This window comes from Ciconia boyciana, chromosome 13 (assembly GCF_034638445.1).
Source record: "Ciconia boyciana chromosome 13, ASM3463844v1, whole genome shotgun sequence".
Classification (NCBI taxonomy): domain Eukaryota; kingdom Metazoa; phylum Chordata; class Aves; order Ciconiiformes; family Ciconiidae; genus Ciconia; species Ciconia boyciana.
This window is the reverse complement of record NC_132946.1, coordinates 2,117,393-2,136,636: the sequence shown is the minus strand read 5'-3', so window position 1 is coordinate 2,136,636 and position 19,244 is coordinate 2,117,393. Positions and strand designations below refer to the sequence as shown.

The following is a 19,244-nucleotide window of genomic DNA, read 5'->3' as shown; positions in this document are numbered from 1 at the left end:
CTCAATTAAGGACCATAGAAAGTTACCCCCCCCACTTCCTGCAAGCATGCGCAGAATATTAAAGTAGCACTGTAGCTTTCAGTTGAAATAAGAGAAATGTAGACCAACAGAAAACTGCTTTGTGTAATTACTTATGCATATGTATAACTAGACCGTATAAATATTGTACCTGCATGACCGAACTTTGTGCTAGCTTTGTGGAACGACCACTCAGCACCCATCTCTGCGCAGACATGAAATAAAATACCTCTGCCCTGTGTGTATATTGGCGTCTTGCACACCGGGTAAAGGACCTCACACTTGTGGGACAACATTCTGAATAAAATCATAAAAACCTCTGAGCCATTATTATTTCTCACCAGCTCAATCTCAGGGCTCTTGTGACACAAGAGGGAATATCAAGATAGCATTCAAATTTTGCGGATTCTGACTACAATCTAATTCAATAATTCTCACTTGCATGAGAAATACCTGCTCTCACAGTCGCATCACAGCCTGCGTGACTAGTCACTCAAGTAAGAAATAGTTGGTCAGGCTTTTAACAGACATTCACGGGCCTCACAGGACTCCTGAGCGTTTGGTGTACTGAAGAAAGTAAAGCTTTGAAAGATAGCAGGTGATAAAAAAATCAACTGTGTCCATATTAACAGGAGCTTGGCACAGGCCTTACAAATGGCGAGGATTAAAGGAATGACCATGTATGATACAGGAGCATGACTAACCTCCCCTAAAGCTAAATAGTCACCTTCCTTTCACTATTGAAATGAAACCGATCATGTTGCAGAACTACATCAGGGACCAATGCAGAAACAAAGGACATCCTCTTTCACAACCCGTCCTCTTGACATTAAGCCACAACCCACACACCTTCTTTAAATCAGTGATATCCAAGAAGATAGACTGGTCTCACACCCATCAGCCTTCATCAGTGTTTCTAAAATCTCCCTTAGCTCTCTGACCTCAAGCACACAGCTGACCGCCCAAGGTTCAAAAGGCTCTGGCCGTTCTGGTGGCTGCAGTGGCTGTTATCTTCCCCCACCTTCCTGTATTGCCCAGTGGAGCAGCAGTCCAGCCCCTGGCAAACCCCTCTGATAGGTCAATACCTTGGAAGTATCTCCTCTGAAGCAAAATCCCATCAAACCTTTCCATTACTGGGCAGAAGCTTCCAAAGAAGCAGAAGGAAGCATCTTTCCACACACTGGGAGCTCAGGGATGGAATTCATTGCCACCGGATACCAGAGATGCCAAAATGCAATTAGACAAATTCATGGAAGACAAGTCCACCATGGGCTCTTAAACACAAAGATGCGTCTCCATCCCCTGGCTCAGGAATTCCTTTGACACAGACAGCTGAAACCAGGGATTCACAGGTCTAATTCAGAGGAGTCTGTTTGCAAGTTCTTACATTAAATTCAGCACGAGTTTGCACCCATTTCAAAGTTTTTAGGATACAGAAGCACTTTTCTGAACCAAAAAAAGAGATAGTTGAATAGAAGAAATAGCTAAGAAAAATCACATGAAGATGTAATGACTGTGAGCTTATTCAAACAATCCCTTTGGGTTCAGAAGTACAACATAACAGATTAGCCCATCCTGTCACATCAGAAGTCTCCAAAGAAGCCTGCAAGGAAACCATCCTTCCAGCTAACACAGATTTAACGCTTTTCTTTACACCATTACTGAGGAAATGTTTCCTGTACCAATAAGCAGAATGAGTGCATAACAACCAGTAACTGCAGCGGCAGTTTATTAAAACAGTGTTATGTGATGCCTCTTTGTTGGCTAGTCATAACTTTAATAGCATGAGCCTACAGAGGGCTCTAATTCTGCCAAGTTCTGAGCTCTCCAGGGGATGCTAAACTGCCCCCCACAAACCTGCTTGGGAAAACAATACAGAAATTTTGTCTATACAATTGCACTATCAAGTCTTCACCAATTCTTTGACCCTTCCCACTTAAAAGCTGTTCTCACTTTAAGGCAGGTCATTTCCATGCTGAATGGGTGGAGAAGGACAGAAACTACTACTGGAGTTCAATTTTTTTAAGAAGTGACACAAGTTACGTGACACCTGAGGATGCCTCAGGGAGGTCTGGGCCTTTGCTCCTTGGAACAGAGTCAAAGAAGTCACCTGGCATCACTCACCATGTCCCCTGCGATCAGCTGGATATCGCCGTATAAAAAGGTGACACTGGAGAAAGAGCTACTCCTGCAGCCAGTTGCTGGACTACATACAGCTTTCTAGGATTCACAAGGTTCTAGAAGGAGAAAAAGTAAGTTTTGGGAGGTATGGCTGCTTTGTCTTCCAGCTAAATAATTACGTTAATAATTACTAATGAGGAAGTTGGTACTCTATGTAGGAATGTGTATGTTGCTGCTCTTCCATGTAATTTTGCAGAGCAACTGATCTCCAGTTGAACTGGATGTTGCTCTTGGCCAATTCCAGCCATTCCACTATCACTTTCAAGGTTTTTTTAAATAACAAAGCAAGGTGCTCAGAGAAAAGGCAGAAGCAGAAAGGCACAGTGAAAAAGATGGGTAAAATGTGACACAATTTCAAAACAGTGATTTGTCAGTGCTTGTGCCTGTTCTAGGACATCGGATACTTGAAACTTTGCTCTATCAAGGCAAAGCATTACTACACTGATTGAAACACTGGAGAGGTCTGTGGCACAGGCTCTGTGCTGTGCTGCAGTGAGATATGTTACAGAGAAAAACATTACGTTTGCATTTGAGAATTTCTAATATAAGCAAGATCTGACTCTGGTCATCAAGCAGAAGATGATAGCCGACAGAAAGCCCATCAGGGAAAACAAAGTAACAACTTACAAAGAAAGATACTCTTATGAAAAAATACAATCAAATTTTAGGAGTTTCTTTTAGTGTTGGAGGAATGTTTTTGTTCCCTGGTGATTAATACCAGCTCTGATTATTTGTACAAGGCACCCATCCCTCAGTTGGTTTCCTTTCACAAGTGCTGAGGTCACTGAAATTTCCCTGGCACTAACAACCACCCCAGGAGCAAGGTGAACCCAGGTCACCATCACCATAATGGACCTGCTATCGGTTCCAAGGGATGTGAGCAGAGATGCCAGCAGGATACTTTGCTTTATAGCTTCACTTTCCAAGCTGCAGCATGCAGAAACCCAGAGCGGCTTTCCATTACAGCCACAGAGACAACCTGCAGAAGCACATCCACTGTCAGTGAGCTTCTATTCACTCTGCAGGGACCCATACCTGCCTTTGGAGTGCATCTCAGAGAAGGCTGAAAGCCCTCACAGCAATTAAAGAGAGAGCTGGTTCCAGCAAGCAGCAAGGAAGTCTACAGCCAGACTGTGGATGTGCTCAGAGCACTCCACAGTTCTCCAGCTCCATCTGCAGAGTACTGGTCCTGACAGCCTGGGCAGTTAGGAGAACTGCTGCAGAATTTCAGGAGAGTATCTGTACTCAAAAGAGACAATTCACAGATTATTTATGCTTTTTTTAGGCTTGAAAAGGCGATCCACTCAAGAAAAGAAGAACAATGAAGGGAAAAGAAAGGCCACCACTGTTAACTGCACTTATAACTTCACTCATTTTAGGCAAGTCAGTTCAGCTCTACAACCATGTGGAGGGCTGATTCCCACACAGCGGAATACACTGATTAGTGCCACCTAACAAAACCAGCATGAATGATTAGGATGTGTGCTCAGTATTAGTATAGAACTGAGTACTTAAGAAAGAGGAGTGTAAACCAGCGAAGGATGAAAAATTAGCTTCATTTCATACTCGCCTGGTCTCTGTTCTTGTGTTTCTGTGGGGGTCTATAACAGTTAGAAGAAAATCAGTTTATTTCCAGTCATCTAACTCTTCCATCTGTGGTTTTTTTTTCTAGGTCATGCGTAAAAAGTTTAAATCAGGTATGTGTGTAACATCACTGAATGCTGTAAAAAGTGTGTTTCCGGGTTATCGGTCATACAGCAGACACTTAAAAGTAACATCAGTTACCTGCAATAGCCACTTATAATAGGCAAAATCCAATTTTATTCACTCAGCAACAGCCACTTAAGAGCAATCTAGTGCAACGGAACCTCCATGAGGTTACTAGCAAACACCTGCAATACTTCCCAGAGCTCCACAAGCCCATCAGCTGGAGGAGAGAAGGTATAATACCACATCCAGGGAGGATTCCGGCTTTAAAGCTGATCTGTTGGCTGGAATAAGAGTGCAGCTCCACCAGGACACGGCCCTGCACCAGCTGAGAATCTGGTCAGCCTGTCCTGAGCCGAGAGCAACCAGTCCGTTCTAACCAAGGGATGTATGGTGGTACCGGGCATCTCTCAACCCATCCCGACAGTTTGTCCGATGCAAACAGGGCAAGGCAATACAGGAGTCACTGCTTAGCAGCTAGCACCCTGAGTAGATTACATCCTATTTCATGTAGTTCAGGATACTCTGTCTTCTGTCCTAACCACTGCCTTCTCTCCTTTCTTTCCTCAGTGCCCAGCATTCCTCATGTGTAAGTAAAATTCTGTTTGATACCATTTTTGTTAAGATACCATTTGTACACTTGAGATGTTGGACAGGGTTAAAATTTTGTTAAGATACCATTTGTACACTTGAGATGTTGGACAGGGCCTAGGCACACAAAAGAGCAGAATGGAAGTATTTGGAAAGCTGATGCCCCTAGGAAATCTCCCTGAACAGAACCCACATAAAATTTCTGCATTGCTTATTTAAGGGCTCTCTAGAGCATTTCAGGGGTCTCAGCCCAGCACTGAAACGAAATGCTATTATACACCCACAATTTCAAATACAACGTGAATAACAAACACAAGGAGCTGAAGGGAGAGGTTGTCAAACATGAAACTGGAAGGACTGTTTAATACTTTCTGCAGCCAAAGGAAAGCATTGTATGTATCCTCAAAGAGAGAGACTAAAATATTAGCGTCATACATTTCTTTCTTCTTTCACAGCTCCAACATACCGCTCGTCTGAAAGCGGGGAGCCACCCCTGGGAACTGGTATCCAAACTGCTCAGGAGAGATTATGCTAGTGCTAAAATACCATCTCCCAAAAGCTTCACCAAAAGAACCTGAGCCTGTTGCAGCCTACCAAGCCCTCTTCTCATCAGACATTTAATGGAAAACGTTCAATGTTTCCTGCTTCCTTTCCAGTTCAAATTTAAGCTCCATCCTGAAGAGCAGTGACTGGTGCAGCCCTTCTCTCCGGCAGTACGCCTGTGCTTCGGTAAGTCACCTCCAATAGGTCTCTCCTACCAACTCCCCAGATATTCCTTTCTAGCTACTTTAAGACATTCTCAGTCAGATCTGTCTTCCCCTCCTCGGGCACATAAGATGGCCTTGCTCTGAAATCACTCCCATCAGGCAAAAGGAAGCAAGCCTGGCCACTCCTCTTTCCCTAGAGATTGTCTGTAGGAACAAGGAGAGCAAGAGAACTGCAAACTCTGACCGTGGACTTGTAGATCTTTACCCTTTTTCTGATGTACCATGCTTGTGTCTGTCTCAGGGCACCGAGCTGACATCAAGACAACTCTCCTCTATCCTTCCTCACATGCTACATCACAGACCCTACTGCTCTCCTGAACCAAGGGGCTTTCCTGCTCTCATTTCAACAAGTCAACAGTAAAGTACTGCAAACCGCTCTGAATGAAATCAGCATGCACGTAATATTAGCATCAGAGGGGATAACCATGAGCAGCTCCCTCTTCACACCATACACAGGGGCTCTTCAGCTTGGGCTACATCCATAGTTGCTTGAGTCTTTGACTGTTTTTTTCCCCCCCATGCTGCTATGTGAGCAGAGACTAGTTAATAGTTACCTGGGAACTCTGCAGCCCCGGGTCTCTAGTATGTTGTTACTACAATTACACAAAAATGTGAGCACAAGTTTCAGTACAAACCAGCCTTCTCTTCCCTTCTTCCCCTCCAAATCCTCCTCAAAACTTTATTTTCCCATTCTCCTTAACAAGAACAGCAGAGGAGTCTGGCACTGAGGTGATGAATCTACTTCTTACTCAGCTGAACATCTCCTCCTTCTTCTCTACCTGCATTTACTTCTTGTCTCTGTTGAAGAGAGCACAGCCTACCCGAACAAGTTACTACCTTTCAGCCCGCACATGGTTCGTGCCACGTCCATGCCCCGTGCCACGTCCATGCCCCGTGCCACGTCCATGCCCCTAGCACAGTGCCAGCACCAAGGAAAATAGGTTTGCTCAACCCACTCTCAGGAGTAATTTTCAAGCCAGTATAGATGAACTCATTTGAGGTTACATGGGGGGATTAAAAGCACAAAGGCAATGTCTGTCTCTTCTCAAGAAGAGCCAAGTCGCTTACAGTTGGACAAGCATGACAACCACCAACCTGAAGATCTTGGGAAAGGGACAGCATTCTTGTCCCAGTGTTTGTGCAGCATCTACCACAAACCAAAAGTTTCTGGTCTTGGCACCACCCCTAAACATGGCAATAATAGCCATAATAAATTAACAATACTTTCAGCATTTTCTGTCTTGTTTTCAGGTCCGCAGTGACCAGACTGCATCAGCCACCAAAGCCTTCATGTTAAATGCAGCATGGGAAGTAGTGAAGACTGGTCCTAAAGTTGCAAATGCAGGTTTCCTGGCATCCTGGTTCCAGGAGACCCTGCAGGCCTACCTACGCTCCATTGCCACCAGCATCCTCGACTGCATGGCACAGCTTCCAGTCACTTGCGATGGCCTGGCCACAGTGTACGTCTGATCTAAACTCAGGGTCTAATTACATGGTATGCATGAGCCTGTGGTTTGATAGAACCAGGAAATACATTGCATTGTCAAACAGTATTTTTTAAGACTTGAATTTTGATGTGCATTTTCCTGTCAGTTATCTCTGCTCCTAATTTGTCTTATTAAATTCAATCCACAGAACAGTTAAGATAGGGCTAGAAAAAAATGAAAGACAGAACGAGATCCCAGGGCCCGGTGTGTGAAAGCTGCCAGCAAAGAACAAGCCAAATGCAGTACACTGTCCAGACAGTGCAGTGTGCTCACTGGAATCAGTGTCACATGATTGTATAGGGTACAACCATATGTAACACTCACCTGTGCCTCACACACCTTCGCTGCTGTTCAGGAGGTAGCTGTAAGCAGGTTTCTCTTCCAGCCATACAAGAAAGCAGCAGATATTTATTAGACATAAATAATGGTTTTTGCTATTATATTCTGTGCCTCTTGGGGACCTCTCCCAGAGGGAGGAGCTGCTGAAGGAGATGAGTGGAGCCAGGTAGAAACTTGGAAGACGACATGAAGCAGGATGGAGATGTGAAGAAATTAGCTGGGATATGAACAGGGCTCTACAAATTCACCTTAGAACATGAAGGGTTATCTCAGTTTCTATCATGCACCCAAAGAGAATTTCTAATGTTCCAACTTAGAGAAGGAAGGGAAGGGAAATATGAGCTAACAAATTGTTATTCGTACCAGGAGCTGGCAACAGGTTTTGTCTCATCTGTCCCTTTGGAATTCTAGGGTTCAAGCTCTGGACACTGCTTATTCTGAGACAGACAACAGCACGAGGCAACTGGTAGCTGACTGGATTAGAAGATTCCTTACCACACATGGCTAGTGATCAGTATTTACAGTCCAAGTTTTCCTGGTATAATTGCAATAGATCCAACAGAGATCCCTGTATAAACTACTAACATCTATTGTCTGAAGAATGAGGATTAGCTGTTAAGGTGATCAGATGATAAAGCACTCTAACAAAAATTATTCAGCACCATGCCCATGCTTTCAGCAGCACAATGAGATCATTCAAACAGCTTTTGTGAACTCAGGTCAAACTCTTATGTTAGAGGAGAGGAGATCAGTGAGAGTAATGTTCTTTGGGTCAACCTCATCTTCATTTTTCCCAGGACTCTCCCTCCAAGCCTTTTCCATCCCCATGGTCTCAAAGGAGACCCGTCCTTATCCGTCTCAAGAAATAACAAATTATTTTATGTTTTTAGTTTGTGAAAAAAGTTCAGCAAAAGAGTGGCTACTGACCAACTGGAAGAGTTTCCGAAATTATGCATCATATAATGATCTCACTTCTTGCTGGAGCAGCTTTGAGGGGGTAAGAAATCACTTGGAAAATAGGGCTTCCTTCAGCTGTTTCATCCAGTTCATTCAGCTGTTTCATCCAGTAGGCTGTGAACACTCAAGCAAGAGGAGCAAGGGGATAAAGTGACTGAAACTTTCACTTGTCTACGGATTGTAGTATTGGTGGTTAGAGCTACAGGTCAGTGAACAGTCAGTCTTCAGCAGTCCACACCCACATGGCGCCTACTAAACTTACATCATGTATTCAACAATCTAGTAACTACAGTGCCGTATGGAAGAATTTATCTTGCGTGACAACTTGTTCAGTAGTTTAACTCTTGCACCAGGTCTTTAGTCATGCCTATCTACTCATAGTTTACAGCTCTCGAGGTCCTCACTGCCAGCCAGCTAGCCCAGCTTACAGTCCTCAGCAACATGCTCTCCAACAGCAGCCTAGCTGCTGCCATCACACAAGTCCTCAGCACCAGTAATGTCCTCTACCTTGAAGACCACTTGACCAAGTTGTCAACTTTAACGCTGACTCCTCCACTTGACCACAATGCAATGTACTCAATGCTGGAGACCATTTTAACCAAAGTCACAGAGAACTTCCCAGATCTGTGCTCACCCTCCTAGAAAGACTTGTCTCAGGTGAAACTGAAAAGGATGCTAGCTTTTACTGATGTAAATGTATTAAGGCTCTTCCCAACGAAAACAGGCTGCACTGATTTCCAAGATATGCGAGTATACCTGTCATCTGCACTTACCGAGAAATGAAGTTAGCAGATATAATACATAAACATGGCTCCTCACTGCAAACCTTGTGACTGCTATACATTTTTATTACCTGTCGCTGCTAAAGACTACCATGAAAATGAACCTGCAGCACTTCCCTTATCATATTGTCAAGTGTTGCCCTGGAGATTTTGAAATGATAATTTTTAGATTATGACCTCAAGATAAACGATGTTATGGTTCTCCAGAAAAAACAGTACAGCACAATTAAAATAACTATTAGCATAGGCTGAACTTGTACAGATGATATATGAACAAAGCACCTCAACACTTAAGGGAATGTTAATCTTCCACAAGGTTCAAAACCTTTCTACTTCTCTCTCACTGGCTAAGGTTATCTTAGGTTTAAAAAATTCTTTCTTTTTTTTGGTACAGCATGACTCATAACTACTCTGATATGAAACACTGAAATCACATTTCATTTTTATCAATATACAGCTACAAAGGACTGAATTCTGTGCACCATAAGTTAGATCCTGACATGCAGAGAGCTGTATACCAGGCCAGAATGGATTTTTTCAATGGGCAAACAGCAAAAGAAGGTAACAGATTACTTCATATTACTTGCTCTTATGAGCAGACCCCTGCCTTCTCTTGGATGAGCTATCCCAGGAGTACTCTGTGGTACAGCATGGCCAAGCTAAACTGCAGAAGGGTGGGATGATTCTAGTATCTGAAATTGGGAAGAAACTGCAGCCTCTTGATTGGCACTCCTGAGCACAACCTTCTACTTCCTACAGCACTCTGAGCTTTTTCAAGGTCCAGCTGTGGCTACAGCACCATTTCTACCTCACCTTCTCATACAGAGGTATTTTTCCAGAAGCACATGCTTATCTGATTGTCTTGCATAGATGAGTGTCTGACATGTTACACAAAGCTTCCCCTCTCTCCTGCCAACAGGCTCCGTTAGCTTCTGACCATCCAACATACTACCTCTTGCAGGAGTAGCTTGTACATTCACCACTTCTAACAACTGAGACTGGTTAGAGGACAACTTTGAATTCTCTAGTATTTACACTGACTACAGTGATTTCCTCTGCCTCAATCCCAGCTTCAACGGAGTAGGTATCATGCAGAGCAAAGCTCCCATTGGGTTTCCACAAGGCTGCTCCGTTGTGCCACTCTGCAATGGCAGCAGGGCACTGTCCTCGGCCTGGGGTTATTTGTAAGGTTCTAAGTGGCCACTCACATGCAGAAAGACAAGAGCTGGTGGGAGCATTTACCTGCCTCTAGGATGACATTCTTTTCCTTTCCTTTTTAGTTTGAGGTGACAGATTTCAGTGCAGCTAGGAAAGCTACTCATCACCTCCCATATCCTAACCAAAAACACGAGAGCCAGTGCAGAGACAGATCTTACGGAGATTATGAATCTCCAAATCCAGAATGCCTCTGAACTACACACCTTTCTACATGAAGTTAATTCACTTGCAGCACAGATAAAAGAGCTCCTCCAGTCACAGACTCTATTTTCTATGGGCACCATCCTTCCTCTTGTTGGGTCTCATTTTCATTTGCTCTTGCTCCTGACTGCATAGTCATCTATAGATTTCTCCAAAGCAAATTTCTATAAAACAATATAATGGTATGATTCCAAATAAGCAGAATTATCAAGTCTCTTGGATTAAGCAGCGGAGGGGAGGGAAAAAACCCAGCACGTTTTCATTTACATTGCCCAGCCCTGTATCATGAAATCTGCTGTTCATTTCTGCGAGAACAAAGCCACGCTAATACAGCTAATGACTGAGACCCGAAGATAAGCGTCTCCATCACACTGTAGTAGTGCATCACTTCCCATTTATTCTTCTCCCTAGATGCACATGGAGAGCATAACAAGCACTGGGGTGCATGACATAATGCTCAAAGGCATTTTCCAGATCCTGAAGCCACATTTTGCCTCAATGACAAGAACAGAGTTGGAATCCCTGATCAATGGGACACTGACCTTGTAACCAGGCTCCATCACTCACAATGAATTAATGACACTGCCTGCTATCAGTGACTGCCCACTCTTACAAGTGATGTGAGTATAAGTCCAGCTCAGTTTCTCTCATCTGTGTGCACTGTAAAGGAGAATGTCACTGTGGCTGTGGGGAGGGATCTGACTGACAAGCGAGAGGAAGGGCTGTGAATTCATCTGTCCCATCAGAGAAGACATTTCTGGCCGTCTGTGCTAAAAACGTTATTAGCTTGGATCTGTGAAAGCCACAGCAAATAACTGATGCTGACATGTGTCTTCTCTCTCCTTGTCTTGCAGAGTGAGAGGTTTGGACTACGCATTTGATGACATGACAACAGAGACAAAGGCTGACATAACCCAATGGATTGTCCAAACTCTTCCTCGCTTAGGTGAGCCTTCCCACTGAGTTTGTTCAGGTGCCTGGTGTTTCTCAGACCTCACTGACACCTGGATTTCTCCTCTGCCTAGGAGTTTTCAAAAATTTGGAGCCAGGGTTTTTGCAGACTGTAAGTGTTGCTCTCCTATTATGCCTCAATAAGCCAGTTCCACCTTAGTGCAGCTGCCCCAATATGAAATGGAGAGCAGCCCTTGTTCCTGTAAAGGAGCAACATCACATTTGCTCATTGACTGAAGAGAGGGGCAATGTTTTTTAAAAAAATAACATTAATTGTGCCCTTATTACAAGCACAAACTGCTTTTAGGACTTACTTACTGAACCATTGAATTAGGTTTCCTTTTCACCATCCTTGTCTTACAAAGTTTCTAAGGCATAAAAGTTGAAAAGGAACCAAGCAGCAGCGTCCCGATTTCCATGAAATTACTAGACACCACTTTGTGACAGTCTTCCAGGAACTGCACTGACAGGAACCAACCTGGTTAAAACCAGGCTGATTCACTGCTTAGGTGCATGATAATTGGAAAGATTTCCTCTATAATTTCCATAAATACCCTGGCATGATCTTAGGTTTTGTGAGTCTTAAACTGAAACATAAATAATTTGTTATTGCTGCATTTTAGATTGTCAGATGGATGAAAACTGGATGACTCAACTTCTGGAGATTCAGATCCATAGCTAACAGACTTCGTTGCTGCCTATGAAAACTTTACTGGGGTAAGACTACTGATTTAGACACTTCATGACATTTTAGTACCATAGAGCAAAACTATTTCTATTTCCTTTTTAGACAGTCACACAATTCATAGTGGGATTTATACTCTGCAAGACAGAGAGTATTACAAAATAGTTTGAAGAAGAAACATGAAATGAAAACACGTTGCCCTTTCCTCCTTAATTAGAAACAACAGAATTTTTTCCATCCTCCCTCAGGAGAGACAGGATTTTCCCCTCTGCTACAGGAAGAGTTCAACTACAGTTTCTGATTATTCCCCTGCATTTCAGTTCCAGCAATCCCTGTGTAGTTGGTTCATTTTGCCGTAACACAACATCCAGCAGAAAGGATGGGTGCACAGCTTGAGCACCCGTACGGGAGCCAAAGGATCTCTGTATCTCATCCAGATTCTCTGTCTGTCTTTGCAGAGTTCAGAGCTGGTTATCAGACAGCTCGGTTTGTTTTCCATGGGGCACTGAAGGGATGTTTCCATGGAGTGTATCAGAGAAGCCTAAACTGGGGCCTGCCTCACTCTCACCCCAACAAGAGAAGGAGCTCTGAGAGCTACCCAGCTCACCTGGGCCAAGTAAACACCCACAGTCTCTCACAAGCCTTTCAAAAATGAATCTTTTCCATTAAAATCTAACACTTCTGGTGCAAATACTCTCTCTATTTCAAGACTACAAAAAATAGAACAGAGTCTGTCTGAGTCTCATGCCGTTGCTCCACCATGAACATTAAATATCCTAACTGGCATCTGCCAGAGGAGAAAGAGTCCTTGTCCTTGAGGAAAGCTGCAGACACACATGCCGAGAGTATCAATTCAAGAAAATACAAATGCATATTTATAATTAATTCTCTCTGTCTCTGTTCCAGATGGCGGTCCTGGAAGAGCTGACTGCCATCCAGCTTGCCCAGTTAATGCTGTCCCAAGACGTGTTCAGCTCTGTTGCTAACATTGAACGAATCTCTGACAGACTAACCGAGCTGCCGGGTCTCCATGAGCTGGCTGCTTGCTGGGATAAGCTTAACTCTGTTTTAGAGGAGGTAACTGCAGACAGCTTGTTAATGGGGCTCAGTGGGAGAGGTTTGTGAGGACAGAAGTCCTCCCGTGGTAAATGTGCAGTAACCTAGAGTAAAAGGAAGGTAATACAACAGGTTTGCCAGGGAACCTTGCAGCAGGTTCGAGGCCAGAAAGAGATTATGGCGTTGCATGTTGCATTCCTCACACACTTAGTCTGTGCTTGGGTTCAACACAGCTGCCACCAACCCCTTCCTACCTCAGTGTCCTGGTTTCAGCTGAGATAGAGATGATTTTCTTTAGAGTGGCTGGTATGGGGCTATGTTTTGGATTTGTGCTGAAAACAGTGTTGATAATTCAGAGATGTTTTAGTTGTTGCTGCACCAGTCAAGGACTTTTCAGCTTCCCATGCTCTGCCAGGTGCAGAAGCAGCTGGGAGGGGGCACAGCCAGGAGAGTTGATCCAAACTGACCAAAGGGCTATTCCATACCACATGACGTCATGCTCAGTATATAAAGCTGGGGAAGAAGGAGGAAGGGGGGACATTTGGAGTGATGGCATTTGTCTTCCCAAGTAACCATTACGCGTGATGGAGCCCTGCTTTCCTGGAGATGGCTGAACACCTGCCTGCCCATGGGAAGGGGTGAAGGAATTCCTTGCTTTGCTTTGCTTGAGTGCGCGGCTTTTGCTTTCCCTATTAAACTGTCTTTATCTCAACCCTCGAGTTTTCTTACTTTTGCTCTTCCGATTCTCTCCCCCATCCCACCAGGGGGGAGTGAGCGAGCGGCTGCGTGGTGCTTAGTTGCTGGCTGGGGCTAAACCACGACACTCAGGCTGCCTGAAAGGCACAGGCCCAATCTCCAGCCTTTGTAAAAGGATAAGGCTCAAAGAGGTCCCTAAAGCACCATCAATTTACATTATATTAATTCACATAAATTTACTATTTGTCCTTGGCTCCCTGTAGCGATTCCTCTCCCACATACACAGTTCTGACTGTGCACCCAGTGCCAATTATTTGCTGAGGCTCCTCTAATACAATCATTAGCTAAGGGCCCTTCTTGGCTCCTTGTAAATACAATACCTTTGATCAGGCCAACAGAAGATATGCAAAGTCTCAGTTTGCAAGACTCAGATCCTGCAGGTCTCTCCCTCAAGTAAGATCTGACCACAGAGAGCAGACTTCCTCCGGGGTTATAGCATCACACGACTAACTCAGCTTTTCCTAGGACTATGAAAACTAGCTTTGTACCAACTGTCTTTAATTCTCCACATTCATCCAGAAGATGAAGCACATGTCTAGAATGGTACAAAGCTAGCCTCTGGCCTGCAGAAATCATAATTGTTACTCTTATTAATTTTTTTATTTTTTTTAATTAAAACAGCATACAATGAAACTCTTTAGAACCCAGCTGCTCCCACCTTGCTCAATGAGAAAGCAGTAGTCTAGTATGGAGGTAGAGTCTCATCTGGGCTGTACTCACAGAGACATTGGAAGCACCTCCTGGAGGCAGCAGGAGCTTCAGACACTTTAGCAGCTTTGTCACATCAGCTGGGTCCTTCAGTGTCCCCCTGGGGCCTGGCTTTGCAGAGTGCTCAGCATTCTCTGAGAGGCAACAAAGCTCAACGAGCTGAAAGCAACTGATATCTGGTATCCTCGGTCCTGTTCAAGGCTCTGCAGCAGAGGTGGCAGAAAGGACTGTATGCCTGTTTCTGAGGTGTCCCAGTTCCTAGCCCAGCATATCCACTTAAACTACCACTGATGGCCACTGACAGCCTGCACCAAGACACAATGTGCAGCAGCCACCAGGTGACAGCTGGAAGAGTAGCAAAGGGGTGAGAGTCAGACTTGTAATTCTCCCTTAAACAATAATGCCATAAAACTAGAAAAGAAAACGATCTTGATGGTGAAAATAACACACCTGGTAAAGAAAACAGCTGACCAAACCATTTCTTGAGGCTCAGTAGGAACTGAACTGTAAAATAGTGCTACATAGCATATATATTGTGCTATAAAATACAGAACTTGTGCAAAGAGTCTGAGGTGTCAGGGAATATATCTAGTATCATAAATCCAAAGTAACCCAGAAAACCTCTTCTATCTTTTGTAAGCATCAGGGGCTATACCAGCTTGGCTGCCTCAAACAACTCCCACATACAGAAGACTGACATCCCTGAAAACTGAAGGTCTAGAAGAGAACACAAAAGTTTGTTTCTCCTACTGTGCTGCATTAGTTTCCAAACATTTCCCTGCTGCAGAAGATCAAGGTGGGGACATAAAAAAAAAAATCTCTATTCTTCTATGCTGATTTTGCTGGAAATTTTGCCTGTGTGTAACTTGATGCTTCACAGTAATTTAGTCAGGTCTTGGCCACGCTGTTACAATGCTGTAAAATCCTTATGGAAGTTGCATGATTTGCTAGTACTGTTGGGTTAGAAATAGAAACTGCATCACTGAGAAATATTCTTCTCTTAGTTTTCAAATATTCTCCTTACAGTTGCATTTTGTGTTCCTGCTGCAGCCTTTTGCTAACACCTTCAAGATCTCCATGGCAGTGAAGCGCACCGTGTTGGCAAGAACAGTGGAACAGCTCCGTCCTGCACTCCCCACCTTCACAGACGACAACTATCACCTTTGGTTTCAGAAGAAGCTCGTGGCTGTTCTGCCAGGCATTCATGCCACCATTCTTCAGGACATCCCCAACACTATGTGCTGAAGTTCCTACAAGTCTCTGAGAGTCATGGTCACCCTGTCTGAGGCTGTTTCATATTACTTGAGATTGAAACCATTTAGTAAAAGAATAATTCAGTGCAGTGAATGAACTGCAAAAGGAGGGAACATGGTGCCATGGTTACAGAAAAAGGCCAGAAGACAGTTACTCCCACTCTTCTCACTCATTTGTCTTGCGAGTAACTTTATTTGGCTTTTATTTACTTTATGTATTAGCCCACAAGCTGCTGAATTCAGGTATTAATTGGACTCAAACATTTTCTTGGGACAAGACATTTAGAAGACCCCAATTTGGACTCACTTTGCCTCCACTAAAACGAATGACACACTCCCCAGGCAACAATGAAGCCAGGCTTTCAATACTTTACTTTCATTCTTCCAATATATTTATTTTCAGGGCAGCCAGAGAGAACAACCCCAGAATATTTCATGAGATCTATTCAGCAAATGGGCTTGGCTCCTAAAAGTCCTTCACTTACTCCAGGTTTCTTTCTTCTACAGAATTACTGGGATCAATACAGTCTTCTCTGAAATCGCTACAGCTGGCAAAATGGATGTATAAAACTACATGGTGGCATTCCTCACCCAGCAGTCTGAGCTCACTGGTAACAGCTATTAGTTTAGCTAATTCTCTGTGAGCTCTGTCACTCTCTTCAAGTGGTGGGACAGAGCTAATCAATCTCTTGCTTTGCTCAATACCTTCCAAACTGCTTGATCAAGTAACAGGTGTTTCTTCTCCGAACTCACTCCCGTTCACAGTATGAAAATAAAAGAGGACAGAGCATGCCACTGGAGGGCTGATGCAAAAGCCATCAAAGTCAGAGACTTCAAGCCTTTTCTTTGCCTTCAGGGTGCTTTAGCAATCCTGGGTACTGATGTGTACTTGAATCTACTCTCCCATGTTATCTCTTTTTCTGTGCCCTCACCATAGGTCCTGCCTGCTCCACCCAAGCCACAACTAGAAACTCATTACAGTTCTTTGGAAAATTCTGCACAGAAGCACCTTACCGTCAATTGGTTTCACTCTACCACCAACCTTTTGATGCAGTAAGTCTGTACTTATTCAGGCTGCCTTTGCACTCAAGAGAGGATGTGCCAGAAAAGATGGAAATTAAATTGCCCAGGTATGGGGTAACCGAATTCAATTCCTCTGTCTTTCTGCAGTATGTGATTTTGGACCTCCTCACTCCCACTCAGACTGGTGACATCATGGTATACTCGGACACACTGACCCATATGGATGCAGCAGTCCAGCTTGTCCAGTTCTTCCAGCAAAGTGAAGCTGAGGATCTTCAGATGATTCTGACACAGTTCACCAAGGCTACAAGCATGGTAGACACTACCCATGTTCCCCGCAATCTCCGTCTCCCTTGCAGAGACTTGCCATCCTAAGTTATTAGTTGAAAAAATGGCTTTGCAAATACTATGATTTTGAAAGTGCACTGTTACAACAGTAATCTTAAAACATCTGTACACCTCAGGTCCTTTCAGTGCCACAGACTGCACTCTTCAGAGTATTGTTCACTTCCATTTTGAATTCACCAAAATTCTGGCCTAGAAAACCACTTAAAGAGCTCCCTCTCCAACTGCAGCACTGAAGTTCTGATTGCCCTAGCACCAACGTGTTCACCACGTAATTTTGTTTCAGCATAAGATCACCGTTGTGCCAAATTATGACACTGCTTGGCTGCTCCTCCTACAATACCTGACCAGCACGTCGGAGCAAATGCAGACATATGCTGCTGCTGACTGGAATATCACCTTCCAAAATGAGCTGTACTTCCTGAGTCCTGTCATCAATGAATCAACCCTCGCCCTCATCGTGCTACAGGATTATGACTCCTTAGTTGCTGTGGAAGTCTTCTGGGCATTGCTGGGATCTCTCTTCAGCCAGTAAACAGGGCAACACTGTTCCTCATGGAGTCAGGTTGAAATCTGAAAGACAGATGATGAGCTGTCAGCCTGGATGGCTCTAGTCTGGGTACTTTTTCACAGCTCTTACGCACACCTTAGTAATTTTCTCAGAAGTTTGAGATGAAGTTACAGAGCTGAGCCATATCAAATCTAGGCCTTGGTCCACAGATGCTGTTTGTACAATAGGGGTGGAATATTAAGTCCCTCAGCAGAAATTTCCAGTTGAAGGAACTGGTCACAGTATCTTGGAGAAGAAGCTGTTCTTCTTGTCCAAGACTCCAGTTAGAGGAAGTTACAAAGAGTCTGTCATCCCATGTATTTCACCTGGGTCCTTCTTCTTGTCCACCCAGTGTTACTGCACTTGATAACACTTACGAATACATGACTGAGTCCTCTAGAAGAGAAGGAGCACTCTGGATTGCATGGAACCTCCAGATCTTGAAAGGTAACACTGGGAAGCCGCACATCCCAGCTAATAGATTCTTCCAGGAAAGCAGGGGCTCAGCTGGTAGACTCCCAGGATGTATTAAAACAGCAGCAATATAGACTTGTACACAAAGGCAAGCACTAGTGCACGAGAGGGCTGTCCAAGTGGAAAAATGCTGTCTTTCCAATGCTACCTCACACCAGCATGCCTTGTTGATCTCTGGTGACTGTCCCAAGACATGATATATATTGCTGGAAACTGTAAAAAAAAAAAAAAAAAAAGATTAAGGGATATCTCTGGTATCTTGACCTGATCTGAGGATCCTCATTTTTCCGTCTTCTCTCTCTCTACTCTTATTTATTGCACACTGATTTTACTTTCTCAAGGTACAAAGCCTCATTTCCCCTTGAAAAAATGCAAATCCCATCTAGTCCAGCATCCTGTATCCAGCACTACTCAGGAGCGGTGTCTAGTGAGGAGTAAAGGAACCCAACCAGCATAATCTGGTATTTCCCTTTCACTTTTCACTGGTTTCCAAGTGACCTGTGGCTCAGACTTTTCTTGAGCTAGAATTGACACTGCAATGTATCAGTAAATAGGCAGCTATTCTTTTCAGTCAATTGGGATCTGAATTTTCCACTTTTCTGCAATAACTGTATTGTTTAAAAAGAAGGACATACTGTGGTGGGTAATGACTCCCTGAGAGTCACTGTGTCTTTTTTCCCACTTGGATGGTCCAACTGAGTCCACTACTGAATAGATACAAGTCACTCGGAAATCCTTCTTCCACAATACAGCCCTCCAGGACGCCATAGCAACCAACAACTTTGACCCTGTATGTATGATCTCTACACTAAGTGCATACGGGTAACTGGGACTTTCAGAAATGTTTCTCATACAGTAGAGAGCATTAAAGGATTTAATTTCAAGATTTGTAATAGAATATATTCCCACTTCTACGCAGCAACTTTAAAACCAGAAATAATAGTATGTTTTCAACTAGCAGGACTTTGAAAGAAGCTCCAATTTTGAACAGGCACCCTCAGACAGTCAAAACAAAAATATATGTCAGCATTTTGAAACTATTCCCTGTGCTGAAATAGCTTTGCCTGTGATGCGAAAAATAACTTCAGGATATAAGCAAACCTCTACAAATCATGACCCATACACACACAATTTGCAAAAAGAAAAGCGTGAAAACGGTGAAAAAAAATATTTCAGCCAGTTCTGGTGAAGAGGT

General features: G+C 43.8%; 1 long non-coding RNA gene across 2 annotated transcripts in view; it reads right to left on the bottom strand.

The window, feature by feature from the left end:
• Nucleotides 1–19,244, bottom strand: part of LOC140658993 (uncharacterized) — a 55,641-nt gene that overhangs the window by 13,582 nt on the left and 22,815 nt on the right. For both annotated transcript variants that reach the window (XR_012044939.1, XR_012044940.1), the window contains 2 exons: nucleotides 17,902–18,262; nucleotides 17,425–17,598 (listed from right to left, as the gene is read on the bottom strand). This is a non-coding gene — a long non-coding RNA (uncharacterized lncRNA). The remainder of the gene's footprint in view (nucleotides 1–17,424; nucleotides 17,599–17,901; nucleotides 18,263–19,244) is intronic.